Source organism: Vulpes vulpes, chromosome 1 (assembly GCF_048418805.1).
Source record: "Vulpes vulpes isolate BD-2025 chromosome 1, VulVul3, whole genome shotgun sequence".
Taxonomy (NCBI): domain Eukaryota; kingdom Metazoa; phylum Chordata; class Mammalia; order Carnivora; family Canidae; genus Vulpes; species Vulpes vulpes.
In genome coordinates, this window is record NC_132780.1 from 156,995,567 (window position 1) to 157,008,678 (window position 13,112).

Consider the following 13,112-nt stretch of genomic DNA (forward strand, 5'->3'; position numbering starts at 1 on the left):
CTACCAATTTCAATTTTAGCAACTATTGAGCTTAATTACCAATTGAGAAAATTTCCTCAATTATTTCTTTTACGTAAAATAATTTTCACTGTTTATAAGCCTGAGATGACATTTAATTCAATATCTTTAACAACATGTGATTCTTATAATCACCAGAGTATTTATAACAAGGTATTTCTTTATAATAAGCATCTGGATTTTGTTTCAGTTTTAGCCTGCTTTTAAAAACATCTTTCTTCTAATATTTGACTAATGTGGGAAAATTGAGGAGAAATCAAATAAATAAAAAGTAAAGCATTTGGATCTTGTCTGTACATCACAGACTCTAGCTCAGTCTAATCATCAACCATTTAGCATCTCTCAGACCACATTCAGAAATTTTTTAGTTCAAATAGCACCATACTATCAGTTATTTACTAATCCTGCATATGATTTCATCTTGTTCTAAAGTTTGTTTGTCATGACCTTTAAAAATTTTATAAATAAAAATTATAAATGGTACCATGACTAGCTTCCACTAATTAAACTTCTGGCTTTTCAGTGTGAATCTGAATTCTCATGTACATAATATATGCTGAAAATATTATAAATATGAATGGATATATGGTCTTCAGTTGGTATCATATAAACTTACATGAATTCTCTTATTTGAGAAATTGGGGATTCGAGAGCTTGATGAAATTGGTAATCTCAGAGAATTATTGTAAAGATTAAATGATATAATGAATAAAGTATATATGGTGTCTGACATAAGCAATGCCTAGCCACCTATGGTGGTTAGTAGGAGCTGTCACAGATTTTTATTTTTATTTTTATTTTTTTTATAAATTTATTTTTTATTGGTGTTCAATTTGCCAACATATAGAATAACACCCAGTGCTCATCCCATCAAGTGCCCCCCTCAGTGCCCATCACCCAGTCAACCCCCCGCCCACATCCTCCCCTTCCACCACCCCTAGTTCGTTTCCCAGAGTTAGGAGTCTTTCATGTTCTGTCTCCATTTCTGATACTTCCCACTCATTTTTTCTCCTTTCCCCTTTATTCCCTTTCACTATTTTTTATATTCCCCAAATGGATGAGACCATATAATGTTTGTTCTTCTCCAATTGACTTATTTCACTCAGCATAATACCCTCTAGTTCCAACCACGGCAAAGCAAATGGTGGGTATTTGTCGTTTCTAATGGCTGAGTAATATTCCATTGTATACATAGACCACAGCTTCTTTATCCATTCATCTTTTCCATGGACACCGAGGCTCCTTCCACAGTTTGGCTATTGTGGACATTGCTGCTAGAAACATCGGGGTGCGGGTATCCGGCATTTCCCTGCATCTGTATCTTTGGGGTAAATCCCCAGCAGTGCAATTGCTGGGTCCTGGGGCAGATCTATTTTTAACTCTTTGAGGAACCTCCACACAGTTTTCCAGAGTGGCTGCACCAGCTCACATTCCCAGCAACAGTGTAAGAGGGTTCCCCTTTCTCCACATCCTCTCCAACATTTGTGGTTTCCTGCCTTGTTAATTTTCCCCATTCTCACTGGTGTGAGGTGGTATCTCATTGTGGTTTTGATTTGTATTTCCCTGATGGCAAGTGATGTGGAGCATTTTCTCATGTGCTTGTTGCCCACATCTATGTCTTCCTCTGTGAGATTTCTGTTCATGTCTTTTGCCCATTTCAGGATTGGATTGTTTGTTTCTTTGCTGTTGAGTCTAATAAGTTCTTTATAGATCTTGGATACTAGCCCTTTATCTGATAGGTCATTTGCAAATATCTTCTCCCATTCTGTAGGTTGTCTTTTAGTTTTGTTGACTGTTTCTTTTGCTGTGCAAAAGCTTCTTATCTTGATGAAGTTCCAATAGTTCATTTTTGCTTTTGTTTCTTTTGCTTTCGTGGATGTATCTTGCAAGAAGTTACTGTGGCCAAGTTCAAAAAGGGTGTTGCCTGTGTTCTCCTCTAGGATTTTGATGGAATCTTGTCTCACATTTCGATCTTTCATCCATTTTGAGTTTATCTTTGTTTATAGTGCAAGAGAGTGGTCTAGTTTCATTATTCTGCATGTGGATGTCCAATTTTCCCAGCACCATTGATTGAAGAGACTGTCTTTTTTCCAGTGGATAGTCTTTCCTCCTTTGTCGAATATTAGTTGACCATAAAGTTGAGGGTCCACTTCTGGATTCTCTATTCTGTTCCATTGATCTATGTGTCTGTTTTTGTGCCAGTACCACACTGTCTTGATGACCAAAGCTTTGTAGTACCACCTGAAATCTGGCATTGGGATGCCCCCAGCTATGGTTTTCTTTTTTAATATTCCCCTGGCTATTTGGGGTCTTTTCTGATTCCACACAAATCTTAAAATAATTTGTTCCAACTCTCGGAAGAAAGTCCATTGTATTTTGATAGGGATTACATTAAATGTGTCACAGATTTTTAAAAGAATGTGTGATCCTATTTATTCCTAAATAAAATATGCACCTCAACAATGCTTCAATTTCTAGTGGTACTTTTCATTTATTTTTCAATCACATCTTAATTTAAAATGGTCAAATACATTTTTCAATTTGATAACTCCAATAAAACTCTGAAACAAGTAAATGAGGTATTTTTTTTTAATTATTTTAACTTTGTAGATGAGGTAGCCAGAAGTGTAAAGGAGAAAAGTGATTTATCTGAAGCTACCTGGTTGGTAAACTTGAGATCCGAAGCCTAGATCTCTTCCTCCAAGTTTCTCTCTTTTTCTCTCTTTTCTTTTTTTCTTCCTTGAAGGTTTCAAATCTATTATAAGATTATCCAATATCTTGTGAAATACTGTTAAAGTTATGTACAATTAAATCCCAACAAAATAGCTTCAGTGTTTTATTTTATTTAAAGTAGCTTTACTTCTAAGTGGTGTTGCACAAATATTTCTTTTTTTTTTTCTTGTATTCTTTCTTGAGTACATAATTTCAGCTTGGATACTTTGAGTTCCCTGTGAGTAACCAATAATGCTTGAATATTTAACATATGTGCTGACTGTTTGTTTTATCTCCTCAAATAACAGGTGGCCCAAGATTTCATGTGGTGTCTTTATAAGGATCAAATCCTCAGGAAAGCATCTGGCCATATGTCCATAGGACTGATGATGCCAAGGTGAGGCCTCTAGAGATGAATGGATATTTGTAGAAAATAAAGTTCTGAAGAAGAAAGTCACTATTTTTAACTGACAATCAGACCTATACATTTATATATTTGAATCCGCTTTTATACATGTCATGGAAACTAGTCTCTCATGGCTAGAAAAACATGTTTTATGTGAGAGCTCCAATCTGGTTTTAGTTTGTATCATGAAATAATTTCAGGATTCAGTAAGAACTGGCAAGATTTTCCAAACTCACAGCTAGAAGTAGAATTTTTATGGTCTGAAAAACCAAACAAGTAAAAACACATACTCTATGACTTTTTAGATATACAATTTCCCATAGTAAACACTTGAAAACTAATTTAATGTGTACTTAAAGGTAGACTAATATATTCTAATTTGCTGTCTTCCCTCTTGAGATAACTAAAAATTCACTGGCATAAAATACATTGAATTCCTTCTAAGTAAGAACATTTTAATTGTTAAATGTTGATTTAAAGAACCAAAGTTAATAATAGAAAATAAAGTACATGTCATTGTCATAAAATAGGACAAAGGAGTACTCATAAAAAAAATAATTAGTTTCAAAAATCTTAGTATATTCCCTTTTCTAAATATTAATCATTTTATATGTTTATCTTACCATAAATATTTATATGCAATGGCTAAATATTATTTGGCAATCTTTATGTACATTTGATTTATATGAGTAGACCAGCTTTTTTTGCCTATCAACTTATAAATACAAACCTAACAGTATACATAATTAAAGAGACTCTCCTTAGAGATGCCTGGGTGGCTCAGTGGTTGGGTGCCTGCCTTCAGCTCAGGTTGTGACCCTGGGAACCAGGATCGAGTCCTGCATCAGGCTCCCTGCAAGGAGCCTGCTTCTCCCTCTGCCTATGTCTCTACCTCTCTGTCTCAGTCTGTGTCTCTCATAAATAAATAAACCTTAAAAAAATAAATAAATAAAAACAAAAAGACTCTCTTTATACAAATTAAGGCACTTATTGCTTGTTGCAGCCGTTAATTGTATGCAAAATAAAATTTCAATTGAAACTGATAGATGAAAAAAAAGATAAGATTATAAATAATAAAATAGTATTATTATATTTTTAATGTCTAAAAAGTTGAGGGCACGTAAAAGGTAAAGGAAGACAAAAAAATACAGGCTACTCAAGTCATTTATTCTTTACATTATTGTTTTATCCATTCACTTATTTGTTCATTCATTTGGTTATCTTATTAAGTATACCATTAATAAAACTATGTTAATAATGGATTGGAGGTGCCTGGGCAGCTCAATTAGTTAAGCATCTGGAGATCCTGGGATCAACCCTGTGTCACACTCCCTGCTCAGTGGAGAGACTGCTTCTCCCTCTCCTCTGTCCCCTCCCTCCCATTCAAGTTCTCTCTCTCTCTCTCTCTCTCTCAAACACATAAATGAAATCTTTAAAAAAGTTAATTATAAGATGGTCACTACTATACTCTTGACCACTGTGATCCTTTTAGAAAAAAAAAATGTGGAAAACCATTTAGTTCACTTAGATTAGTAAAATTTATCTCAAATAAAGCATTTACTTCATTAGTAACATTAAAGGTAGAAAACAGGACCAAAAGCCATTCTGAAGAGCATCACGAAAGTGTAAAGACATAAAACATCGCAGAAGATTGATATGGGGTGAAATAACACAATGGCGATGGCCTAAAAAGTTGTAGTAAAGCTATTGAAAACAATAGCAACAACAGTGAAACTACCTTCTTTTGCAATACTCTTGAAGATATTTAACATTTTCTTGTTTTTAAGTATGATAGTGACATTGTTACTGAGTAGAAGATGAATAAAATAGGGAGAGCCTGGTAGCATGAAGATCATTCAGGAAGCTATTATTTTTTTAAGAGATTATGAGGACCTAAGCAAAGGCATTAAAATTATGTATGCCATACATTTCTTTCTTCTTCTTCTTTTTTAATATTTCATCTATCTATTCATGAGACACACACACACAGAGGCAGAGACACAGGCAGAGGGAGAAGCAGGCTCCATGCAGGGAGCCTAATGTGGGACTTGATCCGAGACCCCAGGACCATGCCTCGGGCCAAAGGCAGGTGCCAAACCGCTGAGCCACTCAGGCATTCCTATGCCATACATTTCTTATGTAGGTTTGAGAAGATCTAGACAATGATTAGTAAAGGTGATGAGGCAGAGTGAGGAATGGGGAGTTCTTGGTGGATTTTAGCTTCGGTATTAGAAAGACGATGCTGCATTAGGTGAGGTAGGAAAATGACAACAATGAAGATTGGAGAAAAGGAGAGGGTACCTATGCTTAATATACAGTCACTTAAATTAACTGCATGATTTAAAATGCTGTCCTATATGTAGTAAGAAATTCAAATATTGAACTCTGGAAAAATCAAAGCTTGTGATAAAAAAATTCAAGGGCCAGTCTAACAAGTATTATCAGCTGTAAGTTAGCATCAAATAAATTTAACATTGGTCTTTTTAAACAAAAATATAAAGTTAATTTATTAAAAATATAGAATAGTCCTCCTATATTGTGTGATATATTCAATATTTTATATTGAACTTATATTTATAAAACATCCCCTATATGGCAAAGAGTAAGTAGGAAAGAATCATACTAGTCAGAATATCTACAAGCACTTGATTGGTAAAAACAAGTCTTTCTTTTATGTTCTTTTTAAGGATGAAGAGACTACCGAGTATATATGCTCTACATGAATTCAAGAATTCTATTTTAATATTTATATAAAAGGATCTTTCTATTCAGTCTATCAAGAATCATTAAATATGTATATTTAATAACATAAATATATATAAAAAGATATACACTTTATAATATGGAACACATACTATTCATTAATTTATAGACAAAATTTATAAATCATTTATCTATACCTAAAGAATTATTTTATTCCTTAAGCAATGTACATTTTGATGCAAATGAACTATTTGTATATTTCCTTGGAATAATTCTATATAAATTCTCTATGCCTTTCTAATATTCTACATGATTTAATCTCTGTGCTGTGTGAAAATGCAGCTGATCAATAGACTTCTTCACAGTTGTGGATTCAGGTTGTTGATTAGCATCTCCAAAAATAATTCTAGGTTTTTTCAAGATTCAAAGGATTCCTTATCTCATAGCAAAAAGCTAAAGCACCAGCCAAGCAGAAACACAAAATGCATTGGGTCAAACTTCAAGTACACTCACATTTAAAACCAGAAGAAAATCTGGTGAAATGCATGTTGTATTTGGAACAAAAGCCAAAATTCACACACTTAAATCTGGGACTAGAACACAGAGTCAACTAAATGTTAGACAGTAAAAGTAGATACACATTCTTGCCAAAATGATCATAATATGGAAGCCATAAGAATTGGACATATGATCCCTGAGACTGATAGTCAGATTTTAGTGTTTGTTTTTTTTTTAAAGATTTTATTTATTTATTCATCAGCGACACGGAAAGAGAGAGACAGAGATACGGCAGAGGGAGAAGCAGGTTCCGCGCGGGGAGCCTGATATGGGACTTCATCCCGGTACTCCGGGATCACGGCCTAAGCCAAAGGCAATCACTCAACCACTGAGCCACTCAGGCATCCCGTTAGTAGGTTTTTTAAAGCTTCAACAAACATAAGAAAATAATCTTGAAAGTGAATTTTTTTAAAAAGTGAGTTTTTAAAATGATAATCTAAAAAAGGTGAAATAAAAGACTTGCATAAAAAGGCTGAGTACAAGATAGTTGAAGCTAGCATCTTCTGGGTATGTGGGAATATGGCTAATGCTACAAAGATGAGTGATGTGAAAATTGCATGATTCAACTTATGATTAATCATAACCTCAGTTTATATTTAAAATGTATGAATTTAATAGCTTTTAATTTTTATATTTTATATTTCATGCTTGTGTTTTGATGGTGTATGTGTGCATGCATGTGTGGTTGCGTGTGTATGTGTAAACAAAACAAATTGATGGTGTGTCAATTTTCTTGAACAGGTAAGTATTGTTTCTGCCTCTTGGTTTTTCCCAAAAAACCACTGGACAAGTCAATGTAAGACTATTTTTAAATATAATTTTCTAAATATTTGGATAAATTTATAGTTGTACCTTATTACTCTAAATTTTTATCTATGTATGCATGTGAATGAGAATGTATAATATAAAGTATATATGCTGTGTTCAAACATATTCGAATTGCATTTAAAAATACATATATATAACATTTTAAATACAGTTAGAGAACATATAAAATCTCGACATATATTTTTTTCTTTCAAGTACAGTTTGAGTAGGAGACAGATATTTAGAATACAAAATAAGAGGCAGTGTTATTTAAAGGAATGAAAGTACTGAGATGGAACTTAAATTTATGAACATTTTGAAAAATAATTCATAAATGTGCATTATGTCAGAAGTTTTACAGAGAGAAACATTTTAAACTCCAATTTTAATAAATGTCAGACTTTAAGTTTCAAAAGAAAATCAACTGAGCAAGCAAAAGCCTAAGTACTTTCATATATTTTGAAAACGTATTATAAGCAAATAGGAAATGAAATAAATCTTTGGTTTGTTGCTGGGACTAGCAGTATAATAAATGCTATATCTGTTACAAAATATGTGTGTTTGACATATATATGTATCAGCAATTTATACTCTAATTACTAATCATGCATTCTTAGTTCTAGGCTGCATGCATATAATACAATTAATTTTGAACTCTAGCATAATTTTGGTTAGCCAGTATCAAAAACGTGAAACAAACATTTAAGAAGAAAGATAAAAAGTACTTAGAGATATAAAAAAATCACTGTGGGGATATTTTTCATTAAAATTTAAAATTCTCGGGAAGCCCGGGTGGCTCAACGGTTTAGTGCTGCCTTCAGCCCAGGGTGTGATCCTGGAGACCCGGGATTGAGTCCCACACCGGGCTCCCCGCATGGAGCCTGCTTCTCCCTCTGCCTGTGTCTCTGCCTCTCTCTTTCTGTGTCTCTCATGAATAAATAAAAAGTCTTTAAAAAATTAAAAGTCTCTCCTTAAAATAATCTAGATAATATTCACACTGCTTTTTATTTCTTTTTAAAGGAAGTATGAGACTATAGGAATAAGGGAAATAGAGATGAAAAAAGAGAAAAAGGGAGAAGGAAGGGAACAGCAGAAAAATCTCACAAAAAAAATGTCAATTAAGGGTCACCTGTCTCATAAGAGCTACATGGAAGTTATCTATATGTATATTCCTATTTTTTGACTGGATCCTTCCTGGCACTTGGCTAGTTAATCATTAGAAGCTTGCATAAATTGATGGTCCATAATAGCTAAGGAAGAAATACCAGAATTATTATGCTAAATAGTCAAAAAGAAATCAAAAGCTCAGAAAAATAAGCATGCTAAACTATATATTTTACATTGGGGCATAAAACTGGTCTTGTTCTGCAAGAGGTTGTGGAGACCACTCTTTTTAACAAAGTGGTAATACCTATGCTTTTCAGAGGAACATCAGCTTCATTGAGAATCTTAGTGTTAGTCATCCCTTGCACATCAGGACTGATTATAGGAAATACTATTACCAAAATTGGCTTCTGTCAGAAGTAGAAATCATAGGATTGGGGGAATTTAAAAGGACTAGGTGGTGGTGCTTAATCTTCAGAGCAAGTAGGGCACAATTATAATGATCATCAAGGTTAGTGAGGTAGAAAGGCTGGCCCTGATCCTCAGAGCACTATGGAAATATTTAATAAAATATATTGTCTTTAGGAGCAGGATAGATTAGCATACAAGGATATTTTTCAACTTAGATAATTAAAGAATCATGACTGTACAATTAGGAGACTGAGGAAGCCTCCCCAGCTAAAAATGATGATCCCTTCCCAAGGTTTCAGACCTCAAATCCACTGACTGAAAGAGAGGCCAGATGCCCAGGAGAAAACATACTATAATCACAACAAGATATAGCAATGATTCCACCAATAGGATCTATAGCCATTTACTTTTAAACTACATAATGGCAAACATTTCAAGGATGTTGGACTTGAATTCAATGTGACATTGAAATCTAGGTTTCAGAAGCTTCATTGCCCTAGTTTTAGAATGGAGGCATATGGAGGCAAGGTAATAAATGTACCTGGCCCAGGTGTAGCTCACAGTGGGTCCACTACTTTCAACTGCCATTTCCCAGACCCTAAATATATACTTGAAATGGACTTACTTTTTAGTTGGTAGAACTTTCACAATGTTTCTTTGCCGGAGAATTAGAATTATAAAGAATGCTAATTGGAAGTCACTAAACCGGTCTCCTCACTAAACTCCCACTTTCCAGCCAGTATCATAAATTAAAAACAACATAGTACCCTAGAGAAAAAGCAGAAATGGTGCCACTATTGAGGAAAAAGGCAGGTCCACTATCACGTCTCCACTCCATTCACCAGACTGGTCCCTACAAAGAATATACATCACTTTGAAGATGACAATGGACAATTAAAGCTCAACTAAGTAGTAGTTCAATTGCTGCCATTGCTCTAGAGAGCATATTTGACCAAGCAGAGTAACACTGCCTCAGATACACTGTATGTGATCAAGAATGCAGAATGCTTTTCTTTTCTATTCCTATCAGGGTCAGAAACAGTGTATATTCATTTGGAACAGAAAATAGTATACATCTAATGTCTCAAGACTACATTATCTCTCCCACGTATCATAATATAATCTGAAGGTAACTGGATGATCTGGACATTCTGCAGGCTGCCACACTGATCCATAATATTTATGACATTATTCATTATTATGTTACTCCAACTGGACAAGCAATAAATGGCAAATAGGATGAAAACCTTTGAACCTTTTGTTCCAGATGGTGTCAGATAAACCTTACGTAGACTCAAGGTCCTGGCACAAATGAAGTTGTTAGAGAGCCAATGTTCTAGATCACGCTGGGATATTTCTTCCAAATCAAAGATAAATTACTTAACCTTATACCTCACATACTAAAGACAAATTAGTGTATTTTATATTATATACCACTAAAAGGGAAGCACAACACTTGGAAGGCCTCTTTGGTTCTAATGGCAGAAATATTGCTCCAACCCACTGACCCAGGGATATAAATGGCTGGCCACATTAAATGAGTCACAGAGCAGAAAACTTCGTAATAGGTGTAGGCCAAAATGCAAGAAGATTTGCCTTTTGCACTATGAAACTCAACAAGTTCTGTAGTACTAGAATTATTAGTGGTATTCATGATGGCAAAGCCCAGTAGATGGATTACTATATGGATCTCTAGGATTAGAGCAAGACCAGAGATATTCCAGTTGATGTTAAAGAGAATATAAAATGGGTTGGGGGGAGAAATGAAGTATATTAGTTATGGCCTGTGGACTAGCTGCAGTGTTAGAATTTACCCTACGAATCATCCTCTTATAATTTACCCCAGGAAAAGAAGCTAACTAGAATACTGAAGTAGCATTTTACAGAAATTATAAGAAGCAAATATATCTGAGGATACTAAGGTAATTTTTTTTTCTTTCTTTCTTTCTTTCTTTCTTTCTTTCTTTCTTTCTTTCTTTCTTTCTTTCTTTCTTTCTTTCTCTTTCTTTCTTTCTTTCTTTTTTCTTTCTTTCTTCTTTCTCTTTCTTTTTTCTTTCTTTCATTTACCTTTATAGACAGGTATAGTGGTATAGCTGACACAAAAATTGCACACCTTTGAGGAGTATATCTTAATGAGTTTGGACATATGCATACATCTTTGATACTATCACTATTATCAAGGTAATAAACATATACATCACCTCTAAAAATTTGTGTTCTTTTGTGCATGTTTTGTATAAGAACAATTGACATGAAATCTATCCTCTTAGTATATTTTAAAGTACACAATACTACATTATTAATTGTATGTGCTAGTGGATGCTACATAACCTAGTACTGAAGTCCTCATTTTCCCCCTTTCCAGTGGGAACATTGATGGCCAACAGCTGTAAAAATTGCCCTCAGCTGGAAAGAGCCACTTCACTCAAAGTCATTGTCTTTTTTGGGACAGCTCATACTCAATGACTGGTACATACAGAGATATAAAGGCTAAGCCCCTATGCCTCAATATGGGACAGCTCGCCCGGGGTCATCCCTGCTCTAGAGTTCCCAGTGGGATTGGGGAGCTTTCATTGTCTTTCCATTGCAATTCATCCTCTGCTTCTGCTCAAATATGCATCTTTTTTTATGCCCACATATGTTTTCTTAAAAAAATAACTTTATTGGGATATAAATGACATATACAAGCACTGCACATACATCAAGAGTATGCTACAATAAACTTCCAGTATGCCTATTTCTGTCTCAGAGTTAATTCATGCATTCACTATGAGTGAGTGCCAAATGCTTTTATTCTAGAAATATACACATGCATGGGCATAGAGATATGTTTTATGTTCTGTTCTGTTTGTTGTTTATAATGTCTAAAAACAAAAAATAATACAAATGACATTAAGAGGGCACAGGTTATATTATCTGTAATAATTAATTGATAGTTTTGTATGTAATGAATTAGAAAGATAACATTTTAAAAAGTCATTATATACCATATAAACTATAATATATACATTTAATTCCAATTGTGCCATAATAATTGTATATATGTACTTTGATAATTACAGAAAAAAAATTAGAAGCATATTCCGAGACAGGAATATGGAGTAAAAATATGCATCAGAAATTCAGGTGTTCTGGAGTCAAAGGCCTTATAGTAGCTGTGTAAACTTGAATAGGTTATATCTCAGAGCCTCCATTCTCTAAAAATGGGGACAATAAAATATGATTCTCAGGTAGTGATCATGTTGGATACTACTTATAAAATATTTAGCGATATAGTGGACACTTTAAGGTTATTATTATTATTTTTTTTAAATTTTTTTTAATTTTTTATTTATTTATGATAGTCACACAGAGAGAGAGAGAGAGAGGCAGAGATACAGGCAGAGGGAGAAGCAGGCTCCATGCACCGGGAGCCTGACGTGGGATTCGATCCCGGGTCTCCAGGATCGCGCCCTGGGCCAAAGGCAGGCGCCAAACCGCTGCGCCACCCAGGGATCCCCACTTTAAGGTTATTATTATTAAATATGACATATTGAGCAATGTGTTGGGTGAGAGATGGAAATTTTTTTCTTAATATAATTGTGCACCAAGAACTTTTTCACTTAGATCATGTAATAGTCTTACAATAAAACAACTTCTTTTTTTAGTGATTTGCTTTTCATTCTAATTTTGAAGCCCACTTTTGTGCTTTAGCATGGGTTAGCAGCTCTTGTTTTTGTTTGTTTGTTTGTTGTTTGTTTTGTTCTATTTTACCTTTCACATACAGAAATCTGCATATGGTATTTAAATGCCCATGAAGAATGTGCATTCTCTTTGGATCACCTCACTGTCAATCGGGTGGCTGCTTAATCCTTTTAACACCATTCTTTGGAAATCTGATGAATACATATTTCACTTTGTCTTTGCAGGATAGCTCTGTTATTGGGTGACAGCACCAGGAGTCATCATGCATCAATTAACTTTCTGCTTAGCTTGGCATCATTGCCAAAGTGATGATGTGGATGTGTCCATCTTCTTTGCTTTGGCTTCCTTTCTCCTTGGCAAGAAGAGTGTTGCTATATCAGAGAGAAGCCCCTCTTCCCTGCTGGGTTTCTGCTGGAATAGGCTTTCTTTCTTTTTCTTTCTTTCTTTCTTTCTTTCTTTCTTTCTTTCTTTCTTTCTTTCTTCTTTCTTTCTTTCTTTCTTTCTTTCTTTCTTTCTTTCTTTCTTTCTTTTTTCTTTCTTTCTTTCTTTCTTTCTTTCTTTCTTTCTTTCTTTCTCTTTCTTTAAAAGATTTTATTTATTTATTCACGAGAGACACACGGGGCGGGGGGGTGAGAGGGAGAGGGAGAGGGAGAGGCAGAGGGAGATGCAGGCTCCATGCAGGGAGCCTGATGTGGGACTTGATCCCGGG

The 13,112-nt window shown here is 34.5% G+C and overlaps 1 protein-coding gene across 1 annotated transcript in view; it reads right to left on the minus strand.

Annotated features, from left to right (window-relative positions):
- Positions 1 to 13,112, minus strand: part of LOC112914100 (eyes shut homolog) — a 1,106,577-nt gene that overhangs the window by 1,018,445 nt on the left and 75,020 nt on the right.